Below are 24,355 nucleotides of genomic sequence, written 5' to 3' on the forward strand. Positions count from 1 at the left end.
TTTCCTGGATGTTTTCTTTTCCCCCAAAGCCAAGGTAGTCGCATGGATGATGGCAGGACTTTCTCATGTCTCCTGTGGGTTCCTCCTACCCTCTGGGTCACCGTGGTTCCCCAGGCGAGACCCCGAAGCACCAGGGCAAGCACGACTGAGAGCTTTGGGACCAGAGGGAGTGTTTCAGTCTGGAAGAAGACTGCTCCTGTATCTGCCCTACGCTTACAGAAACACAAAGACAGGTTCAGTCGAGCGGTGGCATGCTGATATCTGTTTCTCTGCAATAATCCTGTGCTATATAACAATAAACCCACTGTGCTTCAAATCCGCCAGGAGGAAAGCTGCTTACTAATGCAGACAAATGCACATTCTTCCTGCTTGTTGTTCCCTGTAAAACTTTAAGTATTTTGAAACATGACTAGTCAGCTGTCTAGGAAGAGACTGATTTGCATCCTTCAGCGTCCTAGCAGGGCGATGAAACGGCTCTTCCACCGAACGCAGCCCGAGTGTAAAGCCCTGCGGAGGAGGGGAGGTTTTAGTCTGGACCAACCTTCCTGATAACTTGAAATGATGAAACATTTTAATAGATGAAACAGACTTACTGGGAACGCCTTTACTGTTCTATACATGTGAAATGATGCATACAAATCTGACTAACAAAGTGAATAATTTATAATGAATGAATCAAGCATGGGGTCAAGGGGTATCAACCCCCAAACTGACCGCCTCTGTTCCACGGGGCCGTATCCTGCCTCCTCTGCTGCTGAAGTAAGGGACACCCTCCCATCACAGCTGGGTTTCTGCTTTTTGGATTATCATTTCAAGGAATTTAACAAGGCTGGAGCTCTGGATAGGCACATCTTACGAGTGGCATGAATTTAAATATCTGCCAGGTATTGCAAAAGAAGCCCTGAAGGTGCGGGGTTCGACAGAGTGTGACAGATGTGTACGAGCCATTGCCAGCATCGGGGACCAGAGGGGTGAAAGCCAGGTAACGGGGCAGGCTGCACACCTTGGCACGTGGGGTGGGAGAAGAGTCTTGAAGCCTGCAGATGAAATCTGTGCCGAAATCTGGTTGCAGGAGTGGGCTCCTGGTCCTGTTTCTCTCTGAAGCAGATGTAAAATATGGCAGCTCTGGAAGCTGGATGCCACCAGGAGGATGCTTAAGAAGCTGCCGATAATAATGACGTAACCCTCAGGTAAAATAAAGACAAGACCTACCAAATGCTGTAAGATCACAAGCGGAGCACAAATTCCAGTTCTGTACTCAGGGGTGTTTCTCAAAATAGAGGCTTAGGGCAGAATCGCGGATCCGCGGTTCCCTTTGCAGGGCTCCCTGGGTCTCGCTCGTTGAACCTGAAATCTGCGTGAAGAAATGTGCTCGCTGCCAGTTGTGGGACTTCATGCAGGAGGAGTCTTGGTCTGCAGGAGGTTTTGCAGCTCTCCTCGCTCTGCCAGGGTTTGCATTAAGCTGGCCGTGCTCCCCCGAGCGCTTCGCTGCTCTCCCCGTGCCTGCTGCACACCCGGAGCTGCGCGTGCCGGTCCCCGAGGCCCCGGATTTCTACATCACCAAGGCAGTCACAAAGTCCATCTCCGGCTGAGTTCCAGGGATTAACCAAACAACTTTTCCATGGCTTAACCAAATAGCTGTGATGCATGTGTTAAAATCTGAGGTCCTTAATTTTAGGCCAAGTGCTAAGGGCGCTGGAAAGGAAGCGATAGCAGGGTCTCAGGATATTAAGGAGGATTACTTTTAGAGTATTGTTATAATTTCCACTTTTTTATGAAAACCTCTGTGTGTGCCAAAGGGCAAAGACAGAGCAACCATGGTGCGTGCAGCCAGGAAATGAAGAATGGAATAGCCTGGAAATGACTGTCTGCATTAAATTTCAGACAACTGCTAAATAAATTAAACAGGTCAGAAGACAGTGTAAATTATGTATGGGAAAGTAAATCTCCCTGTATACACACTAAGCCTGTGCTACACAAGCTGCAGCAGTGCTAAGTGGATTTGTAGGGACTTTCTTCTAACAAGGTGAGTTAGAGAAAAGATGTCTGGTGTTATTTTGATGCATCTGGAGAACAGAGCCCACCAGCTCTGTAAGCTGGATGAGGTGTCACGTACCTGTAACACAGCTAGCCCATCCCACCCCAAATCAGCAGCTGCTGGGGCTCCCACTGGCCGAGGACAGTGCTGGTGGGCTAGGACGATGGATTTTGGGGCTTGTTCAGCCTGAAGAAGAGAAGGCTGAGAGGGCACCTAATATATACTTACAAATATCTGTAGGGTGTGTGTCAGGAGGATGGGGCCAAGCTCTTTTCAGTGGTGCCCAGCGACAGGACAAGGGGCAACGGGCACAAACTGAAGCAGAGGAAGCTCCAGCTGAAGATGAGGAAGAACTTCTTCCCTCTGAGGGTGACGGAGCCCTGGCCCAGGCTGCCCAGGGAGGCTGTGGAGTCTCCTTCTCTGGAGATATTCCAGCCCCGCCTGGACGCGGTGCTGTGCAGCCTGCTGTGGGTGACACTGCTTGGGCAGGGGGTTGGACTGGGTGACCCCCAGAGGTCCCTTCCAAACCCGACCATTCTGTGATTCTGTGATTCTGTGATTTTCAGTGTAATAATCTTAGACACATTTATCCATGCCCCATCCTTTGTGCAGGTAGCTGGGAAGGGTAACTGCTGGGCTTTTCTGTCAAGAAAAGGCGTAAAATTGTGGCTGAAGAAACAGCTACAGGAAGTGGGGTAAAGCAGTGGGTTTTGTTGCTATGGGTGGGTCTGGATAAACCCGTTCAATCAGACGCTCAGTCTCTAAGTTAATTGCCCAACCTCGATGGGGTGAGGCATGGGGCTGTCCATGGGGTTGGATTTGGGTGCTGGCCCTGTCATGGGCAGAGTGTTTGGAAAGTGCTTTTTTCAAGTCCTGCTCATCACGTCAGCATAAATCTATTTCTTTTTTCTCACCTGGACTTCAAGTCCTTCATTTTTCTGTGCAAATTGTAAATTGTGGAGACTACTGTCTCATCCTGGCCAGGGAACTCTGGCAGGCAGGGACGTGGTACCCTGCCTCACATCGCCCTTCGTGGGGGCTCTCACGTGGGCCGGTGCCGCCCCATCTGTCAGCGCACAAGGTGGCATCCAGAATAACCATCTGGTTTTGTGCTCTGGAGGTCTTTCGTGTGTTCTGAGAGACACAAGCTGGCTGTTTGCTGTGGGAAAGGCTTCCCGAAATTTGGAAGGCTTTGCTAGGTGCACATGACTTGAAGCATTCTGTCCAGACAACTGACACCAAGCAGGCAAGTTAAAAATGTGAGTGACCTGCGCATATGACTATGCTGGTATGAAAAGACAAGCAGCTTGTAGCATATGAAAAGGGTACTATTTCATTTTAATTTGGAGAACCGAAGCCTAGTTCTGAATAGAAAAAGGGATGAATTGTTCTTGATGGATTCGTTGTAGCCATTTATGTTCTAAATACTTACTTTCTCCAGCATAGCTGCCTCGTGTTGCGTGAGAAATGTGAAGGTTTTAAATGCCATTTTTTTTAAAGCTATTTGTTTTGTTATTTTAAATACAGCCTTAGATGTAGTTACTATTTTTGTGCAGGAACCTGGGAAATTGTAAATTCTGAGACTGATTATAGAGGTTGTTCGGATTTGATAATAAAAGTTGATTATGTCTCATTGCAGCGGCAGAGAATGGTGTCGGAACAGGGATTTCTGGAGTGTTATAATGCGTGGGGAAGGGTTTTCGCTGCGCGTTACTGAACAAACACAGTAAAAGTAGAGCTGGCAGTTGCATCTGTGATTTCTGTCTATCCTCTTGAATCAATAATTTTATTGACTGAGCCTGGCAGATTTACACTCCTTATTTTCCTCAGAGCAATAAACCTCAAGACAATGATTTATGCCGACCCCGGTGCTCAGCGCCAGGGACCGCGGGTACCCCCATGCTGCCGCCTCTCTGCACAGCCTGCTGCCTCCTCTCCCGTGGCATGGCCGCTCCAGTGCCGACAGAGCTCTCTTGTGCAGCATTTCTTAAATGACATCTGCTAAACGACAGCACTGCTTTGCTGTTGGAGGGTAGGGCGTTGGTAAGATCTTTCAAATGGACGTTAGTCACTAATCTTGTCAATCACAGCAGCGATGTGACACCTCTGCTGCCTTAGAGCTAAGGCAGGTCTGCACGTCTGCCGGTGTCTCTCCTGCGGACTGGCCCGAGAACATCTGCAGATGGCACAGGAGAACATACACTACTGCTCTTGGCAGATGTTGAAGGTCTGAAATGGGATAAATGCTACAAAGGAGTATGACCAGGTACAGGAAACGTATCACCTGCAGGTCCTGGGAAGAAAGCAAGATCCAGACAGATGCTGAGTTGAACGTCTGACTTCTGTGGTGGGTGGTGTAAGAAGGGAAGAGTAAATGAAGAGGCAGATAAATTAAATGAGATGGAAAATCTGATTAACTGATATCTTTTAATGAAAAAACTTCTTTCTGGTTTCAAAAGCACAATAGATTCAATATAGCTGTGTTTCAGTATATTGTTTCAAATGCATCAAATATGAGATGATGGGCAGGGTGGGGGTTATTAGAGGAAGGGTAAGACAGATCGGGGTCACGGGGGGCTGACCCGGAGCACAGGGCAGTGCTGCAGGAGGTGCTGGGTGGAGGCTGGCATGATGGGGTAGTCAGGCTGCAAGGGCACCTTCCCTCCAGTCCCCCTGAAAGCTGGGAAATAGAGGACGGACCACCATAACCTCTGCCCCCTGCAGAAGGTTTCCTCATCAGAAATGTAGGTTGCATTTGGAAAACTGCAGCAAAACTGGCAAAAATTGAAGAAAATCTGTGACCCTTTAAATCTGTGCTATTCCCCCCCAGCCCCAGTGCTTCAACCTGGCTTTAAATAACATTTCTCTTCAGTTTTGTTGTACTCTAGTGGGGCAGCGACAGGTTGCCAAAGGAGAGGGCATTGTAATAGGGACACAAAGCATAGCAAAAGGCTGTGGGCTGACAAACCATTTCATCTTTAAATCCACGGTGTAGTGGGCTCTCTCCAACTGGCCTCACTTCACCAGGTGTTTTTTGCCATTCATTACTGTCTTTTTAAAATATATGTTCTGAAGTTCAGATGTGTATATAATGGGGATGATATACAATTGTACTTCAGACTCAATGTGAGCCATCTGTCAAAAACAAAAGCTAAATTCTGTGTAATAAAAGCCACAAAAAGATTGATATTTCACATTAAACGGAGAGCTGAAAAAAGCAATTTTGTTTATGGGCAAACCTGTGTCTGGCACATTTTTCATGTCATATAAAGATGGAAATCTCACCTCATGGCTATAGATTACTGCTATATATCAGTCTTTATAATTGTGGACAGATACGCGTGTGCTTCTATGTTAAGAGAGATAATTCCTCATGTATTGTTGATAACAAGGAGTCCATTTGAGCATATGTTTCTGCTGCTTCCCAGAGGAGTAGTATTTCCCATTTGCTGCCCTTTGTCTACCTGGTGAAGCACATTCTTCCATCAATTTGATTGTATGTGAAACTTTTTTGGCACTTTCAGTTCACCTCAAGCCATTCGGGGTGTCTGCAGATCCAAGGGGGATGAAGGTTGAGAAGGGAGCAACTTGGCTGGGGCAGGGACACGTAGGCAGCAGGCCAGATATCCTCACCTAACATCAGAGCATGTGGAGCCCTGAGGAAACCGTGCTGAGCACCTCAGAGCTGTGTAAGCCCTTTAATTGTTCTCTATCATGTTTCGTAAGCAATTTTTACTTGAAACCTCAAAGCCACCCTGGATCTGTGTCTGAGTTGCATGGCCTCTGTAACGGGTACCCACGTGTGTGGGAAGCACAGCGTCGGGCTGACTTCTGCATCAACCGCACCGAGGTCCTGGCAGTCCCTGTTACACGTAACAGAGCAAGACAGAGGCTTTTTGCATATTTATGCACCTCCTCTTGAAGGATAGTTGTGTTCTGACCCTACAGCTCTTGCATGTATAAGTCACAAGAGGCTGCTTGGGTGGCTCCGGGCAGAAAATAGGATGGAGTTACCAACCCAGGCTGGCAGATTTCCTCATCTGAAGCGCAGGGTTAACTATTCATCAGACGGCTGGAAAGGGAGATATTATTCTGTCTGCCCCCAGGTAATTCATGCACTCCACGCAGGTTTGGGCAGTACAACTCCAAGCCATCACCCGGTGCAGCTGCCAGATGGGGAGTCCCGTGGGAGAAGCTGCAGTTAGAGCATCCTCCTGGGGTTGAGGAGCTCTGGTCCTTGGGGAGGGCCATCAGCTGGGAGGGAGCTCATACCTGCCCTGGCCTGCAGTTTTCAAGTGCACTGGCGGGTGGGCTGAGTGCCTAGTCCTGCCGAGCACATCCCCAGCTCCTGCCGGGTGTGCAGCGAGCTCCTCTCCCTGCTGGCTCTGCCCCTGACCGGGAGAAGGCTGAGCTCCAGGTTGCTGCGGGCAGCCTGGACCCAAGCCGTTCTCAGCAGACCTCCTTGTTTGCATCTGAGCAAAATCTGCTGCTGAAATATGATTCTGATTGAGTGACCAGGTCAGCAACAGATTACACACTTCTTTGCAGAGATTTGTGCAGAGTAATTTTGCTGCACCTGGCAATCAGGGCAGGTATACGCTGTATGAACTGAGTTCCTGTTAAAGGCACTTTGTTCTCTGAGTAATAATAGATACGTTTACAGAAAGTGCCTTTTTAAGGCAATGATGTCCTACGTTCTCTTTTTGCCTATGTTTCTTGAGTCATATTTTCTAACGGAGTTAAAGCACTCGACTGGAAGGTAGGTGGCTCTACTGGAGAGGCTGGGGTACACCGGTGGCTGACATACAGGAACTATGGACCAAGGTGGTCCTGTCGTTTGCAGGGGAGGTGGCTTTTCTGCAGTGCAATCAACATCATTAACTCTGCAAGACAGTAGCTGTCTTAGGAACTGTAATTCTGCCAGAAGCATAGCGGAGAGTTAGCTCTACTTTGAGCAGGGTTGGCCTAGATGTTCTCCAAATGTCCTTTCCCACCTAGACTAGCCTAGACCTTTGGTTTAAACGTGTTGCTTTGTCCCCTCTATCGCCATCCAGTGAAAATTCTTACAGTCACATTTGCAAAAATCATCCAGCAAATACTATCACACAAGGGGTTGTGTAAAATGAAGTATGAAATATATTTTGGCAGAAAGAAAATAATAGAAAATTATAAAGTTCAAAATGAGATTTTTAAGAATGGACATAGATTTCAGAAAGCTGCATTAGAAACACAAATATAATGGAGGGCTGATTCGTAGCCACAAGCAGCATGTGGGTTATTGGTCTGTTACGCAGTTTGAAATATTTTTTGATTATTGTATAAGTGTAAAGAAGGCTTGATATCACTGTAAGTTCAGAATCCGAGTTCATTTTGGAAAACATGATTTGGTCTTCATCAGGGAAACAGAAAAGGGTCCCATCAGGAGTGTGACTCTGCATGTGAGTCTGTACAGTGCTGGCATTGGCATCTAGGTGTGGATTAGATGTTGCTAAAGCATTTCACCTTTTTGCTAAAAAGCTTTTGTGCAGAACAGCTCTGGAAGAGAAATGCCTTTCTATGGCCATTGCCATTAACTTTGTTCAGAGGAAGAGAAATTTCTGTATGTGAACTTTTCCACTCGAAGCATACACCCTAGGAGTTTAAATCTTTGAACAACACCTGTACCCAAAGCAGCCTCATTTCTGGAACTCAGTTTTCAACGTGGCTACAAGACTTTTGGTCAATAAAAAAACCCCCAAAACAAAACAAAAAAAAAGCAATGTCAGCAAGGTTGCAGTGAAGGTTTTGTCTTCTGGGACTCTTCAGCAGGTCCCACTGGGTCAGCCGATGTCTATGGGGATGCTAGACATGGGTGAGAGACCCTGACCTCTCTTTCAGTGATTCCCCCTTTGTGCAGGCTGGCAAGTGTCCCAGGATGTCCCTAGCACCTCCATGATGATTTCCTCAGCCACAAGCCCTCACAGAAAGCCAAATCAGGGTGTTCAGTCCCGCTGTCAGGCGCTCTCCAGGCTGGCATCGGTTCAAGGGGTGCAGACGTGGCACTGAGGGCTGTGGGGATGGGACACTGGTGTGCAAAGACCTGTCTGCCCAGTCCCCGAGCTGGGACAGGCTCAGCTGCACGGAGGTAAAAGCAACATGTCTGATTTGTCGTGTCTGGTTTCATACGTAGGATGCTGGATCTTCCTCTGAGACCTGGGGCTGGGGATGGCAGCGAGCACTTCAGCTGATCTTGCTGGGTGTCTCTCTCTCCGTTTCCAAAGCACTTGTCTCCTCTGCGCGGTGATACCTGCTGACAACATCACTATTTTGAGGACTTCTGCTAGGAAGCTGATCATGAAGAGAGGCTGGCAGTGCTGCTGTCGCCGGGAAATTTCTGTTCTCAGCTCTGTCTCGAGGCACTGCTGGACACAGGTGAGCAAGAGGGGAGGGGACCTTATAAATGCTTACAAATATCTGCAGGGTGGGTGTCAGGAGGATGGGGCCAAGCTCTTTTCAGTGGTGCCCAGCGACAGGACAAGGGGCAACGGGCACAAACTGAGGCACAGGAAGTTCCGTCTGAACATGAGGAAGAACTTCTTCCCTCTGAGGGTGACGGAGCCCTGGCCCAGGCTGCCCAGGGAGGTTGTGGAGTCTCCTTCTCTGGAGATATTCAAGACCCGCCTGGACAAGGTCCTGTGCAGCCTGCTCTGGGTGACCCTGCTTGGGCAGGGGGGTTGGACTGGATGACCCACAGAGGTCCCTTCCAACCCCTACTATTCTGTGATTCTGTGATTCTGAGCTGGCTGCAATGCAGGGCCGTTTTTATAGCAAGCAGCCAGTCCAGGCCCCCACGTGATGTGGAGGTTTTATTTAACAGAAGCTGTTTTACGCTAGGCTTAGTAATTTTGCATGCAGCAGGCTCGGTGCCGCTCATGGCTCTTCACGCGCCGTGACGCTGTGCAGAGCGTGGGGCAGCCCTAGGGCGATGCCTCCCCACAGCGTGGCGTGGGCGGCGAGACGGACCCCGCTCCTCCTCGGGGCACCTTCCTCCCCGGAGCAGCCCCGGAGCTGGCGGATGAAAGGCTGGCCTAGTTGAGGCTGTCAATCTCTTGCAGAAGCGAAAAGGTAATGCAAACCGCTCCGAGTCTTCTGCTCCCCGTGTGACACACACGGATTGGATTTCACTCACTTGATCACAGAGGAAATTCCCAAGGGAGAATAAAAGCTGCCAGAGCAGTCAGGGGACTGAGCCTTGCAAAGTAAATATTCGCGGTTTTAAATCTGAAAGAAAAAGCCTGGTTTGCAAGAAGGGCGGTTTCAGAACACCGATTTTGTGAACTCTCACTGGACCCGGGGAGAGGCAGCGGGAAGACAGCGGGCTGCTCCCGTGCTTCGCGTTTTGATTGCAGCCGGTCCTTGGTCCTCAGAACCTCAGACCCTCAGCTCCTCCCGGCCGCAGGCGTGTGCTGCCGAGCTGGGCGCGGGCAGCTGCCCCGGCCGGTGCCACGGACACCTGGGCATAACCAGTGCCTGCTGCGTTCACGGAGAATAATCCCTTTTAGAAAAACAAAGTTTTCTGCTCCCCGAAGGTGTAAAACACAAAACTGCAAAGCAGTCTTTGGGGTCTTGTAGACAACTTTTCTGTCTTCCCCATTTCTCTCTCTCAGCACGGGGTAACACGTGCTCTCAGGCAAAGGAGCAGAGGCCTGCAAAGACATCACGCTTCTGTCGCAAGGAAGTCCCCACAGCTGCCGGTGTCCCTGCAGCTCCGGTGCTGGTGACCCGCGGTGCCGTGGGCGTGATGGGCTGCTCCTGCAAGCAAAACCAATTCTTGACTGCTGTCCCTGAGTTTGCTAAGCAGAATGGCACGTTGCTCCTGCTCCTTATCTCAAGCACTAGCGACAAGACCTTCCAGTGAACATACGCCTTCCACCTGGCTTGGCCATGGCTTGGGGTGGGAGTGGAGAAGGTTGAACTTGCCTGCATCTTCAGGAAGGAAGTGTCTGCTTCCCCTTCGGGTGACTCCCCATCACTGGCGCTGGCAGCCTTCGGTCATCAACTTGCTGGTTTTATTAAAGCAATTTCAAACTGATGAACAGCAACTTTAATAGTTTTCATTCAATTAAACTAATGAAGATAAACTCAATGGGGAGAGATACTGTAGACAGAAAAGTTTAATGTTAATGTTTTATTTCAGTAATAACTCCTTATTGTTAGTGAAATGGGTGGAAATAAGTCAAGACAAGATGATTTTTTTTGTAGCTTGCAAACAGATGACTCTGGGCAATGGGTTGCACGGAGCTGTGCAGTGCAGCACCATGCTAAACGCTGTCATGGCAAAATTGCATGCGATTAAATACTCATCAAACGCAACCATAGAGGATAAATTAACTCTACATGCTGCTAATAACTTCTTGCGGGAAGTGAGTTAATTAAGTACTTCAAATGATCAGGATTGAGGGGCAATCTGACCACGTTAGGGACGGGTAGCTCATGCCGCTGCCAGCCACCTTGCTGAAGGGATGGGCGAGTTACTGCCCGTTCCCGGAACAGGGTCCTGCCACAACGCCAAAAGCAGGAGAGCCATGAACTCAATGGCCATCAAGGGCTCAGAGGACAAGTGCCCAGCTAATTCTGTGCCTCCGTGTGGGTGCACCCTCATTCAAACAAAAAACCTGGGAACCAGGACCTTGTTTTGGGTCACGGGGACACCTGGGGCTGTTGCTTAAAGAAGTCCCATGCGTCACTGGGTGAGGAAGTCCCGCTCGTTGCCTCCTTTCTCCATCCATAAAATCAGCCCTACACAACCTCCCATAAACACACCGGTGATGAGGAACTGGGATTGTGGTGTGGAAATGGAGATAAACATCTCGGATAGGAAAGAGTGCTGCTCTTTCATTGGGCTGCAATGTGTTTCTCATGCTTTTCTGGCTCGTGTCAGGCACAGTTGAGGTGGGGCCATGTTTTCTCTTATGCTGGTGACAGTTTTCTGTTGTAGGCAGAAAGGTCTGCCAAGTATTTCTATTTTCCTCACCCAGGAAAACCAGGCCTCGGATGAATGGGATGATTTCCACGATAAAAGATGAAGCTTTGTAGCACTGAGAATATTTGTTCTGGAGTAATGAAGCAAGAGGAAAATGGCTGTTGGGCTTGCTGAGGACGGTGTGGTTTCCTCTGTTAAACTGCACCAGCTGCTGGGCACGGCGGTGGGGCACGGTCCAGCTGAGGACCGTCGCCGGTCACTGTGCCCACCAGCAGCTTGTTGCTGCCGTTTTGGAGTGATGCTCGTTATCTGCATGGGTTCTCTTAACGGCGTAATTGTCTGGTATATAACAGCGAGTACTGCTTCTAATCAAAACAGGGTTTGGTGCATGAATATTTTACTCACAGAAAATTGTCAGACCAAGCTTAGAAAATGCTGCTGGAAATCTATGAACTTTAAATAACTTCCACATGTGAATACAGGCCCTATTTATTAGTAGAAAAAAGCGATTAATGCTTTTGGTCAACACATCTAATTCAGTCTTACGCATCCCATCTGTCACCGAGTCACTCCAAGACAGTTAAATGCACAAGCGGTGACATTTCATCCATTTTAAATGTAATTTGTGGGAAATGCTTGCAAATTGGAGCTGCAGAGATGATAAGAGGAGGTGAGACAATGCCCTCCGGGCCCTGCTTGTTTATCTCGCAGGTACGGGGGACGATGAGAGGACGCCCGGCCGGCTGGCGGGGGAGGAAGGGGCAGGGGGGTGTGCTGCTCGTTGAATGGTCTCTCAACCATTGAATGAACCTCCCCACACTGATGCCCAATTTGGAGGTGCCCATGGGCTCTCTAAACCCTAAAACATTAAAAAAAAATTCTTCAGCCAGTACAGACCACTTCGGGCATTTCCAGATTCTGAAGAGGACAGTGTTTATGAGGTTCATGGTTCTAGGCACACACATCTGGGCAGGTTTTTCGGGGTTTTTTTGTAGTTTTTGTAAACAATTTGCCATGCACTCACATTATCTGTCTGTCCCCTTTTCCATCTCTTTGCTCTGTAGTTTCTAACCTATTGGTCAACAGAAGCAAGGGGAAGCAGCTGACATCCTCCTACCTCTCCAAATGTCCCCAGGATGGTGAGCCAGGCTGGAGAGCACTGCTGTTGGCATCATCCTTGGGGGACACTTGTGATGCTCCTGTGCTCTTCTGCTGCCCATCAGCCCCAGAGGCCGAGGACCCGTCTCAGCACCTGGTGTCCCATGCATACACCACAAAGGCACAGAGATGGGAACTGTGGTTTCCAAATGGTTTGGAAACTGGTGGTGTTGGCCAAGGAGGGGCGTCACAGCAGAAGATGGGGGTCCAGGTCTGGCTGGGTGGGTTGGGGCTGGAGGAGCATGATGGGTTCCCCTGGGCACAGGGATCTGGTGGTGCCTGCAGAGCTGGGTGCACACAGAGACCCAGTGCTCTCCCCGTAGCTACCCAGTAAAAAAACACCTGTTTTAATACCATCAGTTTTTAGAGTCATTGGTGCCTACAGCTCAGGGGAAGTTGGTGTTAGTTACAAATGTTGGGTCAGCTGCTCAAATAGCAGAGGAATTACCTCTGACTGTCACAAAAACGTTGTGCAATGAGTTGTGTTTCACAAAGATTTGGGTGTACATGTGCTGGTGATAGCTCTGGGTGTTTTTGTTGATCAGTAGGGAGGATAGGCTTACCTGTTAGAGTGCCCCATGAAACTAGTTTTCCACTCCTGGTTCCCTTGTCCAACAGTAGCCACAGCAGCAGGTCTGGGACGAATGTGCAGGCGGAGAAATTTTATCACCGCAAAAGGATGGCGGTGGTGAAAATGACACTGGGGCTGTGCTGAAATGAAACCTCTGGAGCTGGAGCTTTGCTGGAGCATGGGGTGTGATGTGGGGGCTCCCTGCCGTGCCCCCCTTGGCAGGCAGAGCCGGTGCCCAGGCAGCCCCCCATCCTGGTGGGTGCAAGGGAGGGCATTTTGCTTGGAGACACTGGGACACCCACCCTGGGCAGTGGTACGGGACGAGTTGTGGGTAAGCATCAGGAACATCATGAGCAAGGGAAAAAAACAAAGGGAAATCTAGAAGTTGGCTAGTTGAGAGTGACTTGGAATTGAAGGCAAACGGTTTTTCTTCATGTAATTTTTCCTCTTTGGTGGAATCTGGTTTGTTTAAGGCTGTTTTCAAAGACTCGTTTGATGCCCTCAATTTTTGTCCTAATAGAAATGATCCAGAACACTTCAGATTTGGAAAACTACTCATTATAATAATGTCCTGCTGTGCTTTTCTAATTAGTAGTCAATGTTAGTTCAGGACCTTAACTATTCTAGCAAGACTAAATCACATTTTCACTATAGCCAAACATGTATTTAGTGAGTGAATTTTAAAACTTTATCTGCAGTGCCTTCTCTGTCATAATCTTTATACATTCAGTTCTGTAATAAATTAGAATTGTGATTGCTGTGGAGTGAAATCCAGTGGCAGCTGTACCTCAGTTCAGATTTGCATGCCCCTTGGGTGTTTTGTTTCACTAGGAATTCTTTTTCAAAGCCTTGCCTGAATCAAAAGTTTTAAAAAAATAAAAGTAGATGAGACAAGAGCACATCTCCTTTGTGCAGTGTGTGCTTTCATACCCTAATCGTTCCACAGATAAAACATTATGCTGACTCCCTGATGCCATACTCTATGCTCAGTCCAAAATATCAAAAGATACCATATGTCTAAAGCGCAAATCGTTTCCTTTAACCTAAAATGTAGAAACGCTGGCAAGGTAAGAGCATGTCTGGCATCCAAACCCTCATGGAATGATTCAGGGGTGTATTGTGGCAGCAAGACAGCTCTGGATAGAAGAAGGGGCAGCCTCCCTCACAGATTTACTGCAGGCGATGGGGTCTCGGGGCTGGTTTCCCGCAATTAAACCTCAGAGGTGGGAGTTGTCCTTTCCCTTTGAGAAGCAGCCTGGGCCGTGGCTCTTCCGACCCGGGGATAGCAATGCTGAGCTGGACACTGCGGGCAGCTCTGGGTTTCCATGCCCCAGGAGCAGGGACGAGGGTTTGCAGCACAGGGGAGCAGAGTTTCCATTTTCAGCTTCATGGGACTGTGGTGAAAGCGGTGTGATAAGCATGGAGCTTGGCTTTCTGCGGCTTGTGAGGAGGCTCTCTGCTTGTGCTGGCTGCTGCGGTGTGTGGCCATCACAAAGAACTTCACTGTATGTTTGGTAAGACCTATCGATCTGATAGCTGCTCTTGAAAAATCTTGAGGGCTTCTTTTGCCTTTCAAAAATTTATTCCTTTTTCTCTTGCACTTGAGGTTGCCGAAGTAGGATGAGAAAAATAGAGAAGTTACTGGCTTTGACAGTCGTGTGCTATGTGTTCAGTATCTATTCAAACACTTCAGTACATTAACAACCTCCAGATTGCAACCAACACTTTAAAAATGGAATTCTGTTGCACATAGAAATATTAGAATTTTTGAGATTTTTTTTTTAATATAAGGATTTTCTTGCCTAAGCTTTTGGGATAGGAACTTAGTGAGTTTGAAATCTAACCTTTACCATGAACCAGGAGCTTGCAGGCTTTTTCCACCGCAGAAGATTCCCCGGACAACAGAGGGACCGGTAGTTCCCATCCCCCTGCTCAGCACATGGACCCTGATGGAGAGCAGACAGACTCTGACTTCAATGGCAGTGCTTGGGTCTGGCCTGGGAAGGGGAGACTAATGCAGGGGCGAGCTTTAACCTTGCTTTCCTGTAGCCTGTGTTAATGGTACTGACCTCTGTCCTGCTGTATATTAAACATTTAGATGCCTTCAGGTAGACTTACATGCAGCATTTGCAGTGGTCCCTGAGATGTATTCAGAAAACTTCTTATGAAAGATATAATCAGGGAACAGCAAAAAAATAAATAGTATTTCATAATAATTTAATTTCAATATCTTCAGTATAAATTAATTTAGAATCAGGATTATAGAATATCATTAAGATTAAACTCATGATCACTATGAAAAACCTCCCTGCTAGACCTATCAGTCAAATTCTGGATTTGGGATGAGCAGGTGCCTAGCACTAGAAAATAAGGGACTTGCTGTGCCATGGGGGTTTTGCCTTGTCCTTGTGGCACCAATACAGTTAAATTTGAGCTGAACTGTTTAGTGAGGATAAAAAAGAAGCACGAAAAGCAAAGCAGGATGAAATAAGCTGGTTCAGGTAACATGAAGTGGAAAAATCTCCTCTGAATCTGAGTGATTTTGAACCTTCAAGAGGTTAGAAAAACATCCAGGATGTATCCCATTATCTGCTTCTTTTGCTTTCCTTTCCAGCCTGTCTTTTAAAGAGTTTGCCATCAAACAACTGCAGCAAACGCACATATCTGGTAACAAGGTTGATCACAAACGTAAAAGCAGGAAAATGCCTCCCAGAATAAGATTTCCAGATTTCACACATCTCTCTCAAGTTGGTGAAGGGATTTAATTCTGCCTTCTAGTCACAACAAGAAACTGATAGCTACTTTGGAAGACAAACTTGTAGATGTATTTCCGTTCACATCCATAACAAAGTCTTGGTTTGGGCCAAAGAGAATGCACTTCTGTATAAGTAAAGCCAAGATTGTGATGTCAGTATAGTTAAAATTTTAGGAGTCTAATAACTGTTAATGTAGATCTAATTGTTACACAAAAAAACCCCCAAATAGTGCAGTTAAATTGTTCTGTTTCGCTCCCAACAGTCTGGTGTGCTGATGTCGGGGTCTTAGTCTGGGGCTGGCCCTGGGTGTCACAGGGAGTGGCAGCACCTGGGGTCTGTTGCTGGGACGAACGTGATGCCCACGGATTTTAAGCGTGTGTTTTGCGTGGATACACATCTGTTGCTCCATGTGGGGAAGACGGCTGTGCCTCTGGAGTCATTAGTGTTTAATGAATCGTAAAATTAATCAGTCAAGTCTTTGTAAACAGACCTTTGGCAAGGTCAGCTATGGGCTGTAAGAAGGGCTGTTGGTCCATGTGTGGGATGCTGCTGTGAAAAGTGAAGAAGCCATGTCCCAGCATCCACAAAGCCAATTTCAGTACCCAGTGCAGTGTAGGTCTTGTAAATCAAAGCTGAATGTTTGTTGGCGGCCCTGTGGAAGGTATGATGCCATCAGTAATACGCCTTATAAAATTGACAAAGCCTTTATGCATCTATGCAGCCTACTCTTAAAGAAAAAAAAAAAGAACAAAAAAGCCTTAGGTTTTATAAAGTGAGTAAAGAAGGGAATCAATGAGTTAAAGGTTCTTCTCAAGCTGTTCTTCAACTACATTTTGTGACTGTTTCTAATGTTAAATCGCTGTCCTCCTAGCATACAATATATTGTTATTATTTATGGGGGAAAAAAAAAGGAGTAATACAGCCTTGTGGTCTTTTTCTTAATGAAATGAATGCCTGATAGATTTGTGGATCTACTAGAAAGGACAGAGGAAGCAGAGCTGTGGAAAGCACAGTAGTGTTACAGATTGCTGAGCATCTACAGGTTTTTTTATAATCACATGAGGAGGAGAGGTTGAGGCTGGATTTTGGGACTCCACTGACTTTGTGTAGCTGAACTAGCCACGATGAGGTACCTTTCACAAGGAAGGAGCATTTATTTTTGTTAATTGGGTAGAGTCAGTAGAAATATGTGATGCGGTAAGGCAATAAAGTGTGCGTTCATTGTTGGACTTGGACACATACGGATTGACTGTTGCAGATTTTTTGACATTAGTCAGGGGAATGACAGTTGTAATAACACCCATCATTTTTCTAAGATACTTGTAAAATCCCTGAGAGCCTGCTGATAATGACTTCTTCTTAACAGGGGAGAGATGAAAAGTGGATAAATAGAATTAAGTATCCTACATGGATATGTGACCACATATGGATTTAAATGAATGCAGAATGAAAACGATTTGATATATAAAAGAGCAATTCAGAGCTTCCTCTGAAGCAGCACTTGTATGGAGGGTTCATCCTGCTGTTTTGCAAGATCAAAGGATCATCAACATATCAAAGTGGCAGGAGGTTTTTAAATTGAAAACAAAATACTTCTTGGATTTCAATAATATCAAAAGTAAACCTTACTTCTTGGTTTTAGTCACAATAGCGTTGAAATAATTTCAGTATGATTGGTCAGCTGTGAACCTAACAAAAAGAAAGAGGAACCATTGGGTGTCCATCTGACTGTAGGATAATCTGACGGTCAACAACTGGCCTGGAAAAAACAGCAGAGTGATATTGAATTTGAATATGCATCTCTAAAAAATGGAAGTATGTAAAACTAAGTAGATTTCATTTTGAAAGAAAACTAATAGACAAATTGAACCAGGTTCATTTTTCTGTTTTGACATCTTTGGAAATATTTCTTATATTTTTATAATATACAGTTTTTACTGAAACAACAACTTCTGATTTGTCTCTCACTAGTCCAAAAATTAATACTCTTCCTGAATATTACACTTTGAAGAATTTGTATCTTTTCATGTTTCATTCTAATGAAGTACAGAAACAAGCATGAAGGTCTCTCAGGAAACCGAGCCTCATCCCTACCTGTGAGATATCTACTGGGTGCTCAGCGCAGCACCTGGAAAGACCCCTGGTCACCAGGGACCTTTATGCAGCATGTCATGATTGAACAGACAGAAAGGCTGAAGCTTTTCAACAGCCAGGCTGGGAAGGTAATTCTGAGTACAATTAGAAAGATGAAAGGAAAACGTTAGAGCATGACTGAAACTTCTGCCGACAGAATAAGCTTTAGCTAAGCTTTTGTGGTTTACAAGAAGTTCAGTCTAGTAAAAGGGTATGTCAGCTCTGCAAAGCTTGGAGGATCACTGCTTCATGGTGGAAGTTCTGTTGTTTGCACGTCATCAGATAAACCACAACTACGCACCAGTAAAGGGCTGGTGGATGTTCCCAGAACAGAGTCATTGACGCAACAACTTCCAGCTCAGAACAGACTCTGGTGCAACGAAACGAGCGCGCTGGGGTGCACTGTATCCTGCTTTAGGATGTCCAAAGCACAGTGACCCCCATGCAAACCTCATCTGTAAGGACAGGGTTCATTTGAGAAGCTGTACTCTGTGAGTGACTGTCCTGCCTGCTCGTGCAGGCTGCAGTCAAGTAGTGAACCCAGGCACTTTAGCCCCATGAATACCCTTGAGAGAGAACCTGTCTCCCACCTTTCTGTACACAGTGCACATACCAAGCCTCCCCTTTCAGTTTCCCTGCATCTCGCTTGATAGGAGCTTTCACCTCCAGCTTTCACCTTCTCTCAAACCTTGCTCTAGACCTGAGCTGTTTTGAAACCCTTTTAGATGTTTCTGTTCCTCTTTTTGTTTGTATTTTTTTTCCCTGCTTCTTGTCTCCTTTAATGAAATCCTCAAAGCAGATAGTCTGCAAATTCTGTCTCTTTCAAGAGACGTATTCTCTCGTCTAAGAGTGACGTGTTTCTCTCATCTGAAGCGTACAGGAAGAATTTATTGCTTTGGGGAGGAGCATACACACCCATAAATGTGCACTTTGCAAGAGCTTTAATCCTCAGGCCTGCGTCAAGAAGGAGGAGAGGCTGTGTTTGCCTTTGTTTGCAAGGCTTTCCCATTTTACTGACAGATCTGGGAATTCTCAAATTTTGGGGATCCATCTATGTGTTCAATCCAAACTCCTTCTGGAAGAAGGCAGGAGTATTTTGTTCATGAGTACAATACTAGAAAACGACTTTTTTGTCTGTGGGACAGTGGAAGAAAGTAGCTTCTGCACCTCTGTTTCCTCCTGCTCTGATCCCCCAGCCCTAAGTAGTCTGCAGTGTCCTGCTATCAGAAGATCCAGTCATGAAAGTAAAATCCGTGCGTCACCTTCTTCCATGTGTTGTGGACTGAAGGGAGTTGGACTTCTTCCTCGAGGTGTGCCTCATCTCGAGACTGGTCTTCTCACTCCTCTTAGCCTGCCTGCCTCACCGAGTCGGACATGCACTGGTAGAAGCCACAGCTGCTCTCCTACAGTGCAGTGGCATGGCCAAAGGATGTCCTCTTTTCTCCCATTTTGATTTTGCCCTTTTGGCAATGGGATCAGCGCATCCTCTGGATGTCTTCTGCTTCAGTGTCCCTAGACTCACTCCAGGCAGAGATGCAAGCCCACCAGGTGCTGGTGAAACCTGACTCAACAGTCATTTTTTTCACCCTCACACCTTCCTGCCTCAGGGAGCTGTCGGAGACTATTCTATTTTCTGTCCAAGAATGAAGACTCTCCGGGAAGTCTTGTTGGCTTCCACCAACCTCTGCAAGGAGGCTGCGAGTGAGCTCCAAGTACGACTGCAGTTTGCACCAAGTCCTCTTCTTGGTGACAGACTCTGCATCTACCTCTCCATCTTCACTTGCTGTTCTTCAAACACACCCACCTGCAGCAAGATGGATTTCCCTGGTGCACCCCTGCTGGGCTCCTGCTCAGCAACAGACTCACTTCGTCAGATCCTGGTTTTCTTCTCTCACACATGGATTAGTTAATACTTAAAGCATCTTCAGCTGGCTTATTTGTGTAGCAATAGGATTAGCAAGGAATACACAAGGGAGGATGCTCAGAGAAAGAAACAAATGTACTCTTTCAGCATAAATTTAAGCCTTTTTAGTTTGATGTGTGCATCTCCGATTTCACCAGGAAACCCACAAAGCACCTTGAGATAATATGGCAGTAGGAAACCCTGCTGACATGGCCTGTTGACGCACAGTCTCCAGATGCGAGGCTTGTTGCCTGCAATGGTGTCGATTGCTTCTTGTAATCCAGTCTGCCATTTTGATGAGCTCCAAACAGCACTGGGAGATGTCAGTCCACTCTCCCATGCTTTAATTCCCCTCCCAGCAGCCATTTTGGCAGGTTTTTTGGTTCCGCAGGCATGCCAAGCTATGACGTCTTCTTTACAATCCTGCGTGCCTGGCACTACAACTGCCCCATTTCTCTCTGTGTGCAGCCGTTGCAACCCTTCCCTGGAAACCATCTCAGGAGAATCTGCTACAGCTCTCACTGCTCTGCATACAGGGAATTTGTCTTTTGGGAGTGAAAAACCCTCAGGACTTCATTGTGGATGGGTATGAAAACACTGCAGCTGAAGCCCTCTCTGCTTGTTAAGAAATGCAGGCAACTTCTGCTGGTTTTGGGACAGACCACGGTCCTATTTCACCCCAGCGGCATTTCAGATCCAGCAAACACCTGCAGAAAAGTTCCCTTCCAAGTTGTGCCTCCTGCCAGGACAGCAGCAATGGCAGGTGCTGGCATGGTGAGATGGGCACACGCTCAGATCCTCATTGCCTCCAGGCGCTTCATCTGCTCAGAAGGCTTGTTAACGTGCAAGTGTCTTGGAACCACGAGCCGGCTGGGAATTCAGCTTTGCATCAGCAGCTTTATGTCCAGGTGGAGACTGACACTGCCAATATGGTCCTCTACACAAACCAAGCATGCAAGTGGTGTAACCTACAGGAGATCCATTTACTGCCTGGTTGCATTTCAAAAGTATTAAATGCTTTAGTAGAGAAGTTGAACTATTTGAGGTAGATAAATCGCACGTGGGAGGACTGAGATGACTCTAGAAATTTGCGTTAATTTAATATTGATTTCTTTACAACCCAGCGGACCAAGGAGGTCACACTGACTTCAGGATGGAGGATCTGGTAACCCATTCAAATGAGTCTGGGAAGATCCACAGATCATTTCACCTCGTCCCTTTCATTGCAAGAGGGTTGCAGAAGATAAGTCATCATCTACCCAATGAAATTTATCAAAGGTTTAATTGCCTGCAAGGATCAAGGACAAGGTGGTGTCAGGACTGGCACCTTATCTCAGATCAGACGTCCCATGTTTTGGTTTTAGTACTAGATTTTTTGCTCGGCATTCCTCACATCATGATGCTTGTGTTGACCTCGGGGTTAAAGTGGACTGCTCTTCACCACCAAGAGATATTCTTTTTCATTGGTTAATCTCATATTTATTACTATTACTCTCTTATTTATTATTATTATCTCATATTACTCATCTGCAACATCTTTCTGTGGGGGAGATGCCCCAATGCAAAACATCCTGAGGGTGCATGTTTCGAAGAGGAATGCTGTGCTGCTGCAGTGCACCGAATACAGAGGAGATGTTAACATTTAGTCTTATAGCCTGGAGCTTATATAGTCACATCGAATTGGAGACTTTTTCATACAATGTGGTTGTTTATGGATGGGATTTGAGTACTGCCTTCCACCTGAGATCGTGTACGCCCTGTGCTTGAGATATCTACTGAGGCAGCTCTGGGCTGGCTGTGGGTGTCCCACTTCTCTGAATTCCTGTTTCTTTTCTTCTATATAGACACACATTCATCTCTCTGACACATCAGCTATGGAAATTCCTGGATCCACGCTGTTTCGGGTGAACCTCATTGCATGCGAAGTCACCTGCTGTTTCACTTAACTGGTTTGATAAAGAAGCATTGTCTTTATGTCTGTCAATAAGCAGAAACTGTAACTAATTTCTGTTAAATGAATGCCAAGTTGTAACTGCATTAGAGTATTTCAATCCGTCTTCCTGGATAACATAATCTGTGATCACTCTGGGTTTGTCAATCTTTTTGAATCCAGAACTTTCCTATCTACTCACTTTGATATTTAAATTCACCCCAAGCCATCTGTAACTGCTTCAGCAAGAGGTTTTGCATGCAACGATAAATATCACTCAGAAAACAAATGATACAACTACGTGAAAGAATTGTGAAAATAGGTTTCTGGATGCATATGCACAACTCCTTCTGTCAAAAGAGTTTATCAGTTTGTCCAATCATTCCGGAAAGTACCACATAACTTCTCTCCAGCTAGATAACACAGCACACGTTTCAAATACTCACCTACAGCAGAACAATTGGTAAGTTGTTGTTAAAAATATATTTTGCCATGATCACGGATATTCAGCAAGCAGACAACTAAAGTCCCTGAGTTGCTTGATATAAACAGGTTGCTCGAACAGGCGTGATTGTGTATGTATATATGCACAATTTGAAAATAGGACTGAAATGTCTGCTGTGATTGAGTGGCTGTTTTCTGTTTAAATATTGCCTGAGGGCTTCTTTGGGTCAGTGATAGCTGTAACTTTTGAATGCTAAAATGAAGTTTTAATTTTCTTGAACAGGAAGAAATTTAACTTTCAGCTGAAAAATTTTGTGGCTGTGGAAGGTCCGCTCAGGGTCTGGGAAGAGAAACTGAACTTGGAAGGGAGTTTTCAGGTATGAGGTACTGGAAATGAAAGTGGGATTATCAGCTTTTCTTCTGCTGTTCCTATAAATAAAACCCTGTACATTTTCTGTGCTTCTATAAGCCTGAAGCTTTCTTTTAAAATTCATACTGTTAAGCAAAAGATAGCGTAGAAGGTTAAAAATGCAGAAATCTTAATTATGTGAAGGAGAGTCCTGTTTGCTTACTAATGCGTAAAAAGTTCATACTGGGGACTTATATTTTAGTCATATCAGTTTAATTTCAATTTATACCATGTTCTCCTACAAAAATTGCTTTCAGTTTTTCTGTGTAGCATTGGGTCCCCTATTTTCAGATATCACTGCCTATAAAACCAAATTGATAATCTGATAAAGATTCTCTGTTTGTAATTTAACCTAATATAACGGCGTAAAACAACTGATCTGTATATCCCTGGACATCTTCTGTGGGTCAGGTCTTTCCCAGTATCGCAAATTAGGTGATCACTGATTTGTACCAATGTCCCTCTTGCAGATTTAGCTAGTAGTTCCTATTCTTTGGACTCAGGTGCTTGTCTCAAACTGGGGATTTATAGTAAATCCTCATTTCCACCCATGTCATGTTGACCAAAACAGCTTTGTTGAAGCAGAGCTCTCTGAGGCACCCTGGCACGTTCCCAGCACGGGGGCAGGACCTCCAGGTCTCCCCAGGGAAGGTGCCCATGGTGAGGGCTCTGCAGTGCCCGCCACGGAGGAGAAGCCCCTCCTGGGGAACTGGGGGATGCTCTGCTCCCTGTTCTTACTCCTACAAAGTACTGAACGAACTGGGTTGATTGAAAACCTGGAGGGTCAGAAACGAATTTTTTTACAAAATTGGTAGCTACTCCTCGAGTGGGGGCAATGTCCTGTCACTCAGCGTCAGCAGCACCCACTAATTGCTGTGTGGATCCCCTCCAGTTATCAGATTCCTGAATCCCCAACGTGCTTTCAGAGGCAGTGTTTAGAAGAGCATTTAAATGCATTTACTGCCGCCAATTCTGCTAAGTGCTCTTCTGGCTGCCTGCTATGAAAGCCAGAACAACACTGGTCATTTTGCTGTGTTTTGCTTGTGGTAAAGGCCCCTACTTTTAGCAGGTGAAGCTTTTCATTAGGCTGTTGTAGGAGTAGTGTGAAAAAGATGTTATTTGCCAGCTGACCTGCCTTGTTGAGAGGAGATAGGAGGTAAAGGTGAAATGAAGGGAAAGAAACTGCAGTGCGAGTCGTTGTAGCGGTGTCTTCCTCACCAACTGCTCAAAAACAGCCAGGGTCTGGGAAGGGATTTTGTTTTGTAGCTGTTGCTGTGCTGCAGATGTCTAATTCAAATGCAGAGGCGTTTGCTGTAGGTCCCCATCAGCATCATGAGAGCAGGGTTCATACCAGATCTGATCAAAGACCCGCCAGGGCTGAACCCTGCCTTGGCAGCCACCCACAGCAGATGCTGAAGGAAGAGTGTGAGGACCATGGTGGAAGACAGTGATGTTTTCCTGGTGGACAGTCCCAACATCCATAAATCTGTATCTTAGGGGCTTGCAGCTTCAAGCAGTATTTTTGTCTTTAAAAGATCTTGATGGTTTACTCTTCAGTGAATTTACATAATTGTGTTTTGAACCTAACTATATTTTTAACAAAAATAAGCGTTCGTTGTCCAACTCATCTCTGACTAATTTCCGCTTTGACAGATGCCTCCTACATGGATACAGACAAACAGAGATACCAATGATTAATACCACCAGTGAGTAGTTTTTCTTGGCATCCAGGGGATTCTCCAGCACTGAGGCAAACCAGATCCGTTGAAGTTGGCCATGTGCTGCTATGTAAGGTACCTACGCATTTGAACGAGCCACCTTTTAGGAGATGACCCTAGTGCTGGGCTGAGGGGATGCTAACTTCTGGGTGAGAAGAATTGGCTCCCAAAGAAGAGGACAAGCAAAAAAAGGTCATTGCATTTATCTGAGCATGGGTAAGGACAGAGCGAGTTCTGACCTTCAGAACATAAGGTCACAAGCACTTTACTTGGAGCACACCAGCTGCTGCCAGGCCGGAGGTCCTCACCCAGGGTTGGGTGCCCACCGGCACA

The sequence above is a fragment of the Opisthocomus hoazin genome, chromosome 7 (genome assembly GCF_030867145.1).
Source record: "Opisthocomus hoazin isolate bOpiHoa1 chromosome 7, bOpiHoa1.hap1, whole genome shotgun sequence".
Taxonomy (NCBI): Eukaryota; Metazoa; Chordata; class Aves; order Opisthocomiformes; family Opisthocomidae; genus Opisthocomus; species Opisthocomus hoazin.